This window comes from Lissotriton helveticus, chromosome 2_1 (genome assembly GCF_964261635.1).
Source record: "Lissotriton helveticus chromosome 2_1, aLisHel1.1, whole genome shotgun sequence".
Lineage (NCBI taxonomy): Eukaryota > Metazoa > Chordata > Amphibia > Caudata > Salamandridae > Lissotriton > Lissotriton helveticus.
Genome location: NC_136059.1, coordinates 806,766,136 through 806,779,121, shown reverse-complemented (window position 1 = coordinate 806,779,121; position 12,986 = coordinate 806,766,136).

Genomic DNA, 12,986 nt, shown 5'->3' with positions numbered 1-12,986 from the left:
GGTGGCGGAGTTGAGGGAGCAGTTGATGACGTCTCTGAGATGTGGTGCTATGATGGAATCTGCTTTGTTGAAGATGTGATGAGGGCATGGGTCTGTGGGGGATCCTGAATGGATGGAGTTCATCAGGCGGATGGTGTCCTCAGTGGAGATTGGGTTCCAGTCATTAAGGATGTTCAAGGGGGGTGAAGGTACGGCAGAAGGTTGGGTGGGTTGGTCTCCGGGTTGGTTGACGAAGCTGTTGTGGATGTCTGCGATTTTGTCGTGGAAGAACGAAGCTAGGGAGTCGCAGAGGGCTTGAGAGGGAGTGATGTCGTTGGAGTTGGCAGAGGGGTTGGTAAATTCTTTGACGATGTTGAATAATTCCTTGCTGTTGTGGGCGTTGTTGTCTAGTCGGTCTTTGAATGTGGCTTTCTTGGCAGTTCGGATCAGTTGGTGGTGTATGCGGGTGGCGTTTTTGAAGGCGTCCCTGGTGCTGGTGTTTGGGTCTTTTTTCCATGTCTTCTCAAGGGAGCGACAGAGTTTCTTGGATTTCTTAAGATCATCGTTGAACCAGGGGGCGTTTTTGCAGCCTAGTTTGATTTGACGTTTTTTCAAAGGTGCTAGGTTGTCGGCGCTGTTGGTTAGCCATTGATTAAGGTTAATGGCTGCTTGGTTGGGGTTCGAAGAGTGGGCAGGGGGGATTTGAAGAAGCGATGAGGAGATTTGGTCGATGGTGATTTTGTTCCAGTTTCTTCGCAGAGTAGGTTGAGGGTGGTTGTGGGTTGTGGCCTTTTTGTAGATAAAGTGGACGCAGCTGTGGTCTGTCCAGTGGAGAGCTGTGGTGTGACTGAAGGAGATATGTTTGCTGGAAGTGAAGATAGGGTCGAGTGTGTGACCTGCGTAGTGAGTGGGGGTATTGACAAGTTGTTTGAGTCCGAGGTTGGCGAGATTGTCCAGAAGGGTGGTGGTGTTGCTGTCGTTGCTTTTTTCCAGATGAAAATTGAGGTCACCCAGTAGAATGTATTCCTCGGAGGGGAGGGCGTGAGGGGTGATAAAGTCAGTGATGTCATCACTGAATTGTGCACGGGGTCCTGGTGGTCTGTAGAGGAGGGTGCCTCTGAGTGTGGTCTTGGGGTCGGTGTGGATCTGGAAGTGAAGGTGTTCGGCGCTAGCAAGGTTGACGTCTGAGCTGGTTGAGATGCGGATGGAGTTTTTATGGACGATAGCGATGCCTCCTCCTGTTTGGATGGTGCGGTCCTTACGGATGATCTTATAGCCTTCTGGGATGTCAATGGTGATGTCTGGGGCTGAGGAGGCGTTCATCCATGTTTCTGTTAGAAAGGCGACGTCCGGAGAAATGGTGTCTAGTAGATTCCAGAGGTCAATGGCGTGTCTGTGGACGGAGCGGGTGTTGAGCAGGATGCACTTCAGGTGGTTGGTGTCAGGTCTCTGTTTGGTGTTAGTGGATGAGGAGTTGGTCTTGGTGCCGTCAAACTTGCAGGAGTTGCATGTGAAGGGTCCATGGGTGTGTCCAGGGGCGGCTTGGGTGCAGTTGGGAAGTCGACCGGGGTTAAGGGCTAAGAGGGTGGAGGCGGCGTATGTAATGCGGGTGAGGTGGATGGGGCGGGGGGCAGGGGGTCTGGCGCTGGGCGCGGGCTTAGCGCGGACGGGCGCAGACGGGCTTACCTTTGGCGCACCTTCGGCGCGACCGCTGCGCGTGAACGCTGCGCGAGAAGACATCTGACATATGTGGATAGAAGAGGAGGCGGAGCGAGGGGCTCTCACATGGGAGGCGGGGGCGGGGTGTAGGGACTGGCTCAACAACAAAATGGACACGTAAACAAAGATAAGCAGTACGATATTGGGGCACAGTCGGAGTGACGCTGTGGAATGGGCAGTGGTAATCAGGCGAGTCAGGCAATAATGCAGTACCAGGCAGCAACAGGCAATGCGAGCAAATGCGAGGAAATCAAATCAGTGGGCGGTAAAGCGCTACGATCGCAGGCAGCAATGAGCAGAGTAGTGCTACGATACCAGGCAGCAATGGTCAGAATGGCGCTACGATGTCAGGCAGCAGATCCCAGGCAGCAGATAGCAAGCAGTAAGTCTGGAGGATCAGGGAGCCTTAGGAGCGACGACCGCTTCCGAGGAAGGTAGGTTGGTCACAGCGCTTCACCAAACGGGCCGGATCTTTGGAGTCAGTGGGAGGGGCTCTCACATGGGAGGTGGGGGCGGGGTGTAGGGACTGGCTCAACAACAAAATGGACACGTAAACAAAGATAAGCAGTACGATATTGGGGCACAGTCGGAGTGACGCTGTGGAATGGGCAGTGGTAATCAGGCGAGTCAGGCAATAATGCAGTACCAGGCAGCAACAGGCAATGCGAGCAAATACGAGGAAATCAAATCAGTGGGCGGTAAAGCGCTACGATCGCAGGCAGCAATGAGCAGAGTAGTGCTACGATACCAGGCAGCAATGGTCAGAATGGCGCTACGATGTCAGGCAGCAGATCCCAGGCAGTAGATAGCAAGCAGTAAGTCTGGAGGATCAGGGAGCCTTAGGAGCGACGACCGCTTCCGAGGAAGGTAGGTTGGTCACACAATTGCGGACCTACGATGGATGGTTTTGGAAACACTTGTGGTAAAAAAAAACAACGCAGTAAAAATCTTGTTTGAAAAAGAGCAAAGATGGGTGCATAGACTGAAAACCGACACACAAGGACACAATGACCATATCCCGTGGCTGAGGCTGAATAATGGATGATTCGCAAAAGAATTAAATGGTAAAATTCTAAAAATGAAATGATGAAGGTATTCATACAAATAAGACAGTTATATTACTTGTTTGCCACCTGAATGCCCTCTCCTGTCACCAGAAATATTTTTGAAACAAGATGGAGATAACAAATGAAAATGCCCCTGATATAGCATAATAATGAGCGAAATCAGAGCCAGGCTTCACCTAAACAAAGTTTGGGACAATAATAAATGATTCCTTTTTGTAAAAAATTAAATAATTGGAGCAATGAAGTTACCCTAATAGAACTAATTTTCCATCTGCTATTATTCATAATTAATTTTTACCTTTAAATTCTAGCAGAGGTCCACACATGTGAGATTTGGGGATTTAATTTAATTTATCCATTAGACTGACCAGATTATGAAAATTAATATACACCATTAGTGATTAACTTAGTATACATAATGGTAATCGCGCTCATAGTCTTTCTTCAGCCCAAACTGATCCACTAGAGTTACAAATCCGCTTTAGGAAATAGTACAGGGGACTTCCGGGTTCCGAAGAGGAAGAGTCAGCTCAAGTCGTGCTTACCGCGAGACCGCAGGTACTGGAGGATTCAACACACCTACACCCGAAAACTGTAAAGTATACGTTCCGTTAATACTTTTGCCACCCCATTCTTTTCAAAAACTTTATTAGCAGGCCTCGGCTTTCCTTCGGGCCCGTTGAAGCACTGAATTTAACCATGTAAGGTACGTGGAGGGCCTTTTCTTGATTCTTGGCATTCTCTCGACAACGGCAAGCCAAACGCGGGTGAACATACGAATCCGCATTAAGAGCGTGATTTAATTTTAAGTTACTTGCACCCCAGCATTAGACTAAGAGTATGTGAATGAGTTTTCTTAATACAGAACATCACTAATTACCTAACAAATCCCCTAATTGACCGGAAATGAAAGAGCATGGTGACCACCATTTTTTACGAAGGTAGTCTTTAACACGCATAAAACTACCATGAGCATTGCGAGTGTGCGTGAATGATAAAAACGAATAACGAACACCCTTCTCAATCTTGAAATCAAGTATGAATGGACGAGTACAATGATCTCCTTCCTTACTTACAATACTATATGTATAGAACTGTTGGTACTTTTACATTTTGCTCAACATGTATTTGTCATTGATACTACCATGACCCAATGATACATATTTCAAAACGATACTCAAAGTCTTAATAGGCAAGCAACTGAATAAGCAGAGACATTTTGCCTTGAAAAACAATAGAGTGAGAGAGTGAACCCTTGCCATTGGAAGGCTGTGTGGTTTGACAAAGTATTGCCATTTTCCAGTTGCTGATAATTATAAGGAAAGAGTTTTCTTATATGTGTCCTTATAACCCCATCCCCTCTTCTCCTCCCCTTCCCATTTGTTTCTTGTGTTCACAGGTACTTACTAGACCTTATCGAGACTAAGATTAATATATCTTATTCTTTCACCTTGATCCTTGAAAAGAAAATTTCTTTCCAGGATTTCACAAGCGGAGACACCCACGTTCTCCGGTCACACCTAACACTGGTCCTGAAGAAAGCCCACCTGACACACATGTGCAAACCAAGGGCTGAAACATGTCGACCTATTTTACTCTAACTTCAAATAGTGCGTGAGAGTCCTAAATACTCCTATACGCACGCAATACCTTTTATTTTTTCTCGAATCCAGACCTATTAAAGTCATATTCTGGCTGTACGCGATTTTATATGTTTTTATCCCTGAAACCACATCACTGATCACTACTGTCTTAACCAGGGGTAATCCTCCAGGTGGAGGCTGCACAATCACTAACCCGATGATGATGCAGACACGTGTTCGATAGGCGGAGATTCAAGATATACCGCCCACACCATTCCAAAGATACGTGTATGAGGGTTTTTAATTGGGACACGCCGAGAATGCATACCCAGGTTATGCAGGACAAGTGATCCTTTCCCCTATTGATCTTTGCATATTGAGTTCAAGGAAGCTGAACGGATCACACCTTACTTCTCCCTCCCTCCTGATTATTTAGTTGATCTTTATTTTCCTCTTTCTGCTAATTTCTCACCTTTATTGTGTCTCTTTTTGCTCATTGCTAACCTTTATTTTGCCTCTTTGTGCTTGTTTTTGCCTCTTTCTGTTGTTTTTCACCTGTTGCAGGGTTTCTGTACTCACACAGAACTGTGCACAGAGGAGTGGAACCTCGGCAAATTAGGATGTCCCAAAACTTACCTTAGCAACCAACTCACCCCTTACCGAGCTAGCTACAGTGTCTCATTGGACATATCAAACACCCAATGTTTAGACAAACCAGAACATGAACTTACAGTACCTCAGGGTACGTGGGACTCATGAACACTCTTTCGTTATATTATCATTACATACCAGAACATGGAGTAAAGAAGACACATGTGCATTTGAAATGTTTATTTACTAATGCCGTCTTCTCAGGCGCAGTATCTTTGATAATACAAGTATACTTATTATCAGTAGCAAAATTATCAGCATAGTTACTAAGACATACAAAGCGAATGGTGACAGCATGTTAACATGCTGTAATGAATAAGAGTTAACAACACTTATATCTCACCCTCCCTAACACATATATTATATTATTATCTAAGAAGGTCTCTTTGGGTTGTTTTAGGGCGGGCCCATACCTTAGTGTCCTAGCATGAAGGAATCACATCAGCATACACCAGCTCTCTCTGCATGTGCACCGCATCAAGTGTGTTAACAATTCTCGTGCAAAGCAATATCAATCCCGCCTCAAGCCCAAGTTGGCAAAGGCTGCACTTGTGTTATGACTATGAAGGCGTGGAGATCAGACCTCATAACAATTCCATATCGTGTTGCTCCTGAAACTTCAGCACTCTCCGTGCAGACATGGTTTATTAAACAAGACTGATATCAGAGCAATAACATATTATTCTCACATACACCACGGCAAACCACTAGGTTGAAAGCTAAGTCAACAATTAAGGGTCGTGTGCAGAAGTTGCAAGAAAGGAAAAATGGCGTTTAAATCTGAAATGTACCTATGCTAACTTAACACGATATAAGGATATATAGGAGCTATACAACACCCCCCCATGATCCGAGAACGGACTAAATAAGGTAACAGAAGTGCCATCACATGAGAGCAGAATCCATTTATAAACGAGCATGAATAAAAATTCAATAATAAAAACTAATGCTAAAAAATAGCCCACAAATATAATGTGGCTCAAGCCAATAGGCAAGCAAAAAATAAAATGTCTTGACCAAAAGTCAATAAAATCAAGGAAATGCTATCAATCAGCATGCCAATTTGAGGCAGTGTCTATGATAAGACTGTATATGAAAAGTAAGCTGCAACAGCCTCCAGGAGGAAGTCACTGTCCTCATCCGAAAACAGTTCAGCCATCCAATTTAAAAGATGAAAGGAACATACGTGATCTTCCAGCACCGGATCCTCTATAACCATCAGAGGACAGCTCGGTGGGTTTTCAAGAAAACTTCGTTCCAAGAAACTTTGCGCTGCCGACAACACATCCCAGGGACCCATTAGTCCATGTGCCACCGCCAAGGCCATAATCCTTTCGTCAGAACAAACCAACTCGTGAGCAATGATAGGACTCATCAGTTGATCAAAATCGACGTCAGCAGATATTGGTCCGCAGAGACACAAATCAATGGCCCAAAGGAAATCACAGGTCAGGCAGCGAAATACAGGCTGGACACAGGTGAAATAGGAGAACCGAAAAGATAATCCAAAAGCCGTGCTTAGAGTCGCCAACGGCAGTGTGCCATAATAATCAAGCATGCGGTTGCGAAACCGCGTCAGTAGTAGCTGTGCGTGGACTTGCACAGGAAGGGCATCCATATTTAAAAAGGCAGAAAACCACCAATGCGCCAGCCGCTAAAGCAAGTAAAAACGGGAACCCTCCAAATAAGGATGAAAAAATAGAATGGAAGAAAGCAGGGATGACTCCAAAAATCTTCTCAAAGGAAGTCACGAGACCACCGCTAACAACTTTAAAAAAATGTGCTAGGCCCGTTGTGGAGGATGCGTTAAAGATAGAACGGACCATGGCTCCGAAATGCAAGGGCAAATCAGTGTTTAAAAGAGCCTGAACCTCCGTGCGGGTGTTAGCAATGTGAAGCACGAAAGTTTCACGGGCCGAGCTCAAGGCCACCTCTTTCTGGGACAATAGAGCTCTTATTCTAGCCATGCCGCTGAATTCTGCTCCCAAGGTCGGTATCTGTGGCCAAATGGAAGACTCCCTATGTTCACGTGTGGGAGGATAAAGAACATTTCTGCAGCAAATAACTCGCTCACTAACTGTTACTATGAAAGCTATACCTTTAATTAAACCACAACAGTTTTCATTATTGAGCATTAAATAACTACCATTCTCTAACAATTTAAACGTGGGGATGATAGCAGGAACTGGCGTGCCCTGTAAAACGCAAGCCATATTCGGTCGGTCCTTGTTACATGAACCGTGTAACTGTATATGTCTGCACATTAAAGAATGATCTGGCGTCTCAGTACACTCATCCCCTGTTAGATACACTTCTTGTTCATCCTTGAAACATCTGTATGTGTATGGGAGTGACCAGACCTCATGAAGAAAACCGCTACCTAAGGGTTCAAAACGACCTATTGGCACATATTTCATACAATTTGAAAACTTATATAAAGCAAAAGGCAGTGTTATTAAACCGTGGATAAGCCACGTAGCAGCAGTGGCCTCTGCCACAGAAAAAGGCAAAGATTCCAACCTTTCAATATGTAGCATAGAAAAGGAAGCATCACGCATTGAGAGCAAGCGTTGTTTGTCTGTCAAATTAAACGGTGCAAATAAAGAGGAAACGTTCATGTATCCCCAGGGAACTTTACCCATTTTCAGAGTCTGAAGTGTCCATGCAAACTGCATGATTGACCGTAATTGATTTTGACCATGGTATAATACTGACACTTCATCATGCACAATATCAACAACAGACGACACAATATTATCTAATGTGTAAATTCTAGAGGAAAGCACGTTAATGCTATTGTCAACAACTGCAAGCACTTTCTCAAGATTCGCCTGATCAATAGCCCTAAGGCGTGAAGCAGCCTCAATCTGTGAGAGTTTCCAAATTTCATTGTAAACCCCATATAACCACCTTTTCGACCTGCCACTAGCTGGGCCTTTAATGAAATCATTCAAATCCACGTCTGCATTTAGTTTGGAAAGGTGATACTTAACCGCAGGTAAAGTTGAATGTTTCAGCCAAGCTTGACACAACTTGCCAACAGAGTAAGAGGTGACAGTATGACTCAAATCAAAACGGGGATCAGATCTAACAGCCTTAAAACCGTCAGTTATATTTAAAAATCTCTTTTGGCAAGAATCAGCACTACGGTGCCAAAGCAGCCAACCCTTGGGATTCATACTGGAAATGTTAAAGGAGGAATTCAGAAGCAGAGTCTGTATATCTCTAATGGACAATTTAGTAAAATTACTCCAATTCTCATATTCCTCCAACTCCGGGAAAGACGGGGTGTTTAACCTTTTAGATGTAGCCAATCCAAAGCATGTGGTCTGGGAAATGGTTTCATTTAAAAACCACATATGATTTGGGATGAGACATGCACGGTGCAAAGCCTCAGTGCCTTGTACCTGCCAGGCCCTTGAGCCCCAAACTGATTTAAGGTCTATGGTATCCTTCCATAACTCATACCCCCCAGTAACTAATTGATCCAGGAAGGCCTTCGAATACAACAATTTTGTATTTGTAAGTCGAACCTTGGACAGTGGCTGTTTGTTAAATTTAAAATAAAAGGACTCGGGATTGGACTGATTAAAGTCAGTGAAATAAGTATACTTTTTAAGAAACGTTTCTGAACTCCCTTGTGTAGGTGCTGGGCAATGTTCCCACTGAGTAAAATTAACCGCATCCCTTCGGGAAGATGTCTTGTGTAAGAAGTGATTGCCATAATGTTGGTAACAGAACAATTCACCATAATTAGCAGATTCCAAATATAAATCCTCAGCATCAAAAGCAGCATAATATTTCAAATCAGAAAACAAACTTTCCACAGCATTAACATCCCAATCATCAGAACGAATGTTTTGTTTCACCACATCCCCCATATTAACTCTCAGTACATTAGGAACATTAACGACTTCCGTTGGACCATGAATCTGAAAACGAACTGCATCCCACGCGATTCCATCCAGAACAGGCCATGCTGTGATGTTAACCAAAGTCAAGTCTCTTTTTAATCTGTGTGTAGAATGTGAAGAGGAAAGTGGGGCCAATGTTCCATTTAAATGAGTAATGCAAGTTCTCTCCTCGACATAGTGTCCATTCATAATCCGAAAAAAATAAAACACAAAACCAATTGACATAAAAAGGTAAACTGAAAAAAGGACCAGCCAAATGTATATCCAAGGAGGTATCAAAAAATGTTTTTTAAACAGGCTAGCATATACTGCAATTTTAGAGGGTTTTTTCGAGGCAAGGGAAGCAGAGTCAAATGAAAATCTGGATTCCGTGGCTAAACGAGCTTGCAGGTCAGGCATGGACAAATCAGTGGGGTATGTATAGTCTGTCTCATCAAGGTTAGTTCCTGGTAAATTATTCAATAATGGACTGGAAACAGCAGGTAATTCGATGGCCACCTCAGGTTCATTATTAGAAGCAGTGGGCATAATTGAATTTCTCACAATGGAAGGACAGGAAACAGCCGGTGTCATGCTAAGAAGAATCGGCCACTCTGTGTATCTTGACATTGTCAATAGAAATAAACCTGTTTTCCTTACGACCTGGAAGTGGTGGTAGAATGACTGTTCTTGTGCCCTTCACTCCAAGCACTGGGACTGGAGCTCGATAGGAGGGACCAAACTCTTTCTTGTTGTCGATCTTCTCTCGAACCAGTTCGCCAACTTGGGGTAGCCAGCCAACTACCGGGATCTGCAACGCATCATCCGATGTGGAGGGCAAATGTTCCTTTGCAAGAGTGTCTCTCGTCTTTTGTAGATTCTGTAAAACATTGCAATGTTCATCTGCGTCAAAGGAAGTGGCGCGAACCACGGAGTCTAGACCGTCAAGGTCAGGGACGAACATCTTGATGCCAAAGAGCATTTCGTATGGGGTCCGCCCACCCAGAGACCTTCTAGGGAGATTATTAAGAGCACGCTGCACGCCATAGAGGTGAGCCAGCCAGTTTCTGCCAGTGCCTATAACTCGGGCTGTCAAAGATTGCTTTAAATCACGGTTCATTCGTTCAACTACACTATTACCCTCAGGTCTGTAGGGTGACGAAAACTTGACTTGGACCCCCATCGAAGTCATGGCATCCTTATACGCCTTAGAGGCGAAAGCCGGACCCTGATCCGAATGGAAGGTACCACAGGCAAAAATCCCTATAAAGATACGCAAATCTCTGATGACAGTCCGGGAATCAGCGCTGCGATGTGGCCATACCCACACAAAGCGTGTGCATGAGTCAACTGCTACTAAGATGTATTTATACGCAGTATCAGATGAAAATGGACCGCAGTGATCTAAATAAACACAGCCTAGTGGTTTATTAGAAATGTACAACTGAGTCTGAGGCGGACGCGTAGCAGTTGAAGGTTTAATCTGCTGGCATATGTCACAAAGAAGGACATAATCACGCGTCTGTTTGTACTGTCCCCGCCACCAGAAACGTTGTTGTAGTTGCGTTACAGTGGCTGAGACGCCCGCATGCGCAGACGCCACACCTTCATGAGCCGCTGTAATCAAGCCTGTTCTGCGATCCCTGTTGGGAATCAGCCGTTCCCCAACATCAGGAATTGTCACAAAAGGAACCTTTTCGGGACTTAAGTGGTATTTATACTTCGAAGGGAATCCCGAAGGATGTTTACTTCCCTTCTCAGAGGCAGCAACCGCTGCCAAGATGTCGCTATCAATCTTGGTTTTAGACCTAGTAACTGCTGCAACTAAGTATGTAGATACTGCTGATTTCGCCGCTTCATCAGCAAGCGAGTTGCCAACAGCGTGAACTCCCACGCGCTGATGACCGAGAGTATGAATCACATAAACGAGTGGCAACATAGCCTTAAGCTCTGCCACTCGAACCCAGATCATTTTATGTTTTATTGTGCTACCCTTGGAATCATGAAAATCATTTTGAATCCAAAAGAACAAGTTTTCATTGTAAGACTGGACACAGTAGTAAGAATCACTTACAATTAGAGTAGTAACACTTGGATCTGCGTACTCCAAAGCTAGTAAGAGAGCACGAAGCTCTGCCAATTGTGCGGTGCAATCGCCCAGGGGCAACGTGTGTACCTCCCTGGAAATGAACTCATCATTCAACATAGCACCGACCACAATGGCGCATGCGGAAACGTAGGCATGTTTAGAGCCATGCGCAACCTGCGCCGACCCATCAGTGTAAATGATGCAATGGAAGTCTTCCAAAGGTCGCATCGCCAGAGGAGCAGGATGAACGAATTCATACTGCAAGTACTCCTGCGACCGTAAGGAAGCGTCAAAAATAAACATGACATCTGCGGATGACAATGACGCAGCCCATTGAATCCACCGAGGGTGCAAAGCCTTTGAATTTGGTACACTTGCTTTCGTGACTGCCTCCAAATGAGGACAGGGTGTTACCACCAGCATGCGTTTCCCCTGTGACAGAGCTCGTTCCTTTAGAATAGCCATCTGTACAGCAGTTAAAACCTTTTCTATGGTGGGAAACCGCATCTCAGCCGAAGTGTACAAGTGTGACTTGTAAGCAATAGGTACCGTGTCACCTTCATTAAAAGTGAGGTACGTGAAACCCACCGTCCCAGGAATTATTCTTATGACCAGGTTGGTGTGGTTATCACGAGTCAGTAAATATTTAGAAGCGAGCAGATCAGCCTGCAAGGATTGCAAAATGGCTGAATGCTCAGGCAGCCAGCATGATTTTGAGAAAGTTGGTTGTATCAAAGCATACAAAGGCTTGATACGCTGGGCATATTCCGGAATGTAAGTTCTGCCGAAATTCAAAAAGCCCAGTAAAGACTGTAATTTTTTCAGTGTCGTTGGTGCGCGCAATTGTGCGCACTTCTCTAAGAAGTGAGGAGCCAAACCTCTACCTTCATTGTTGAGCTCATAGCCCAAAAACAACACTGTGTGTTCAGCAATGTGCGATTTTGCAAAGTTGAATTTGTAACCCATGTCTGCGAAGTTGCAAACAAGAGAATTTACACGACACAGATGCTCCCAAATATCGTCGTCTGTGAGATATATGTCATCCACATACGAAAAAGCATCAGGGTCGAGTGCCTCCAGAATAGAGACAATTCGAGCGGTAAATATACCAGGACTATTCTTGTAGCCCATTGGAAGACGCCGGAATTGCTTTTGGACTCCAGCGCTTGTAAAACTGGTCCATTGGGAGCTAAAGCTGTCCAATCTGTGGGCATAAAAACCATTGGATATGTCAAGCGTTGTCTTGAAACGCTTACGCACGAGACTATCCACTAGGGCAGAGCCGTGGGTATTCTGTACTGCACAGTTACGGCAATGCGAGTTTAAATGCCGGTAATCCAAAACCAAACGATATGATCCGTCAGGTTTATTCACAGTAAAAAGGGGATTATTCATCGGTGACACACACGTTTCAATAACTCCCTGATATTCCAATTGTTCAAGGATTTCCGCGACGGAAGATTTTGCTTCACGCCGAATGGGATATTGAGGTTGAGGCTGCGGCTGAGATCGCAACGGAATTTCGTGGCAAGGCGACAATTTATCCCAACCACATTGGTTACGGTACAGAGCCGGCGCGAGAGCCCGAGCCCACTCTTCTGCAAAATGCTGCGCATGCTCTTTCGAGACAGTGTTCGCGAAACTGGGTAGGATCACCTCCTCCCCTCGCGGCGCCGCGAGCACAAAAGGTGGGGGCCAGTCAGCCTCCGAAAGTAAAATATCATATGTAGAAGACAGATTCTCCCAAAATACACCTTTAACGGTACGCTGTATGTCACCTTCAATTAACAGGACAATTTCATATAGTCTTTCAGGGGGAGCAAGTCTCGTATCCGCTGTTTCTATCACAACGTAGACATCAGTCGCTGTCACCCTCAGTAGTGGACGCAGCGCCTCTCTGACTATGGTTATCTCCGCCGCGCTGTCCAGCAAGGTCAGAGCCCACGTCAGATTCCGAAGCCGCGTTCTCACTATCTGTGGCATATCGATGCGCTGTTAAGGCTGC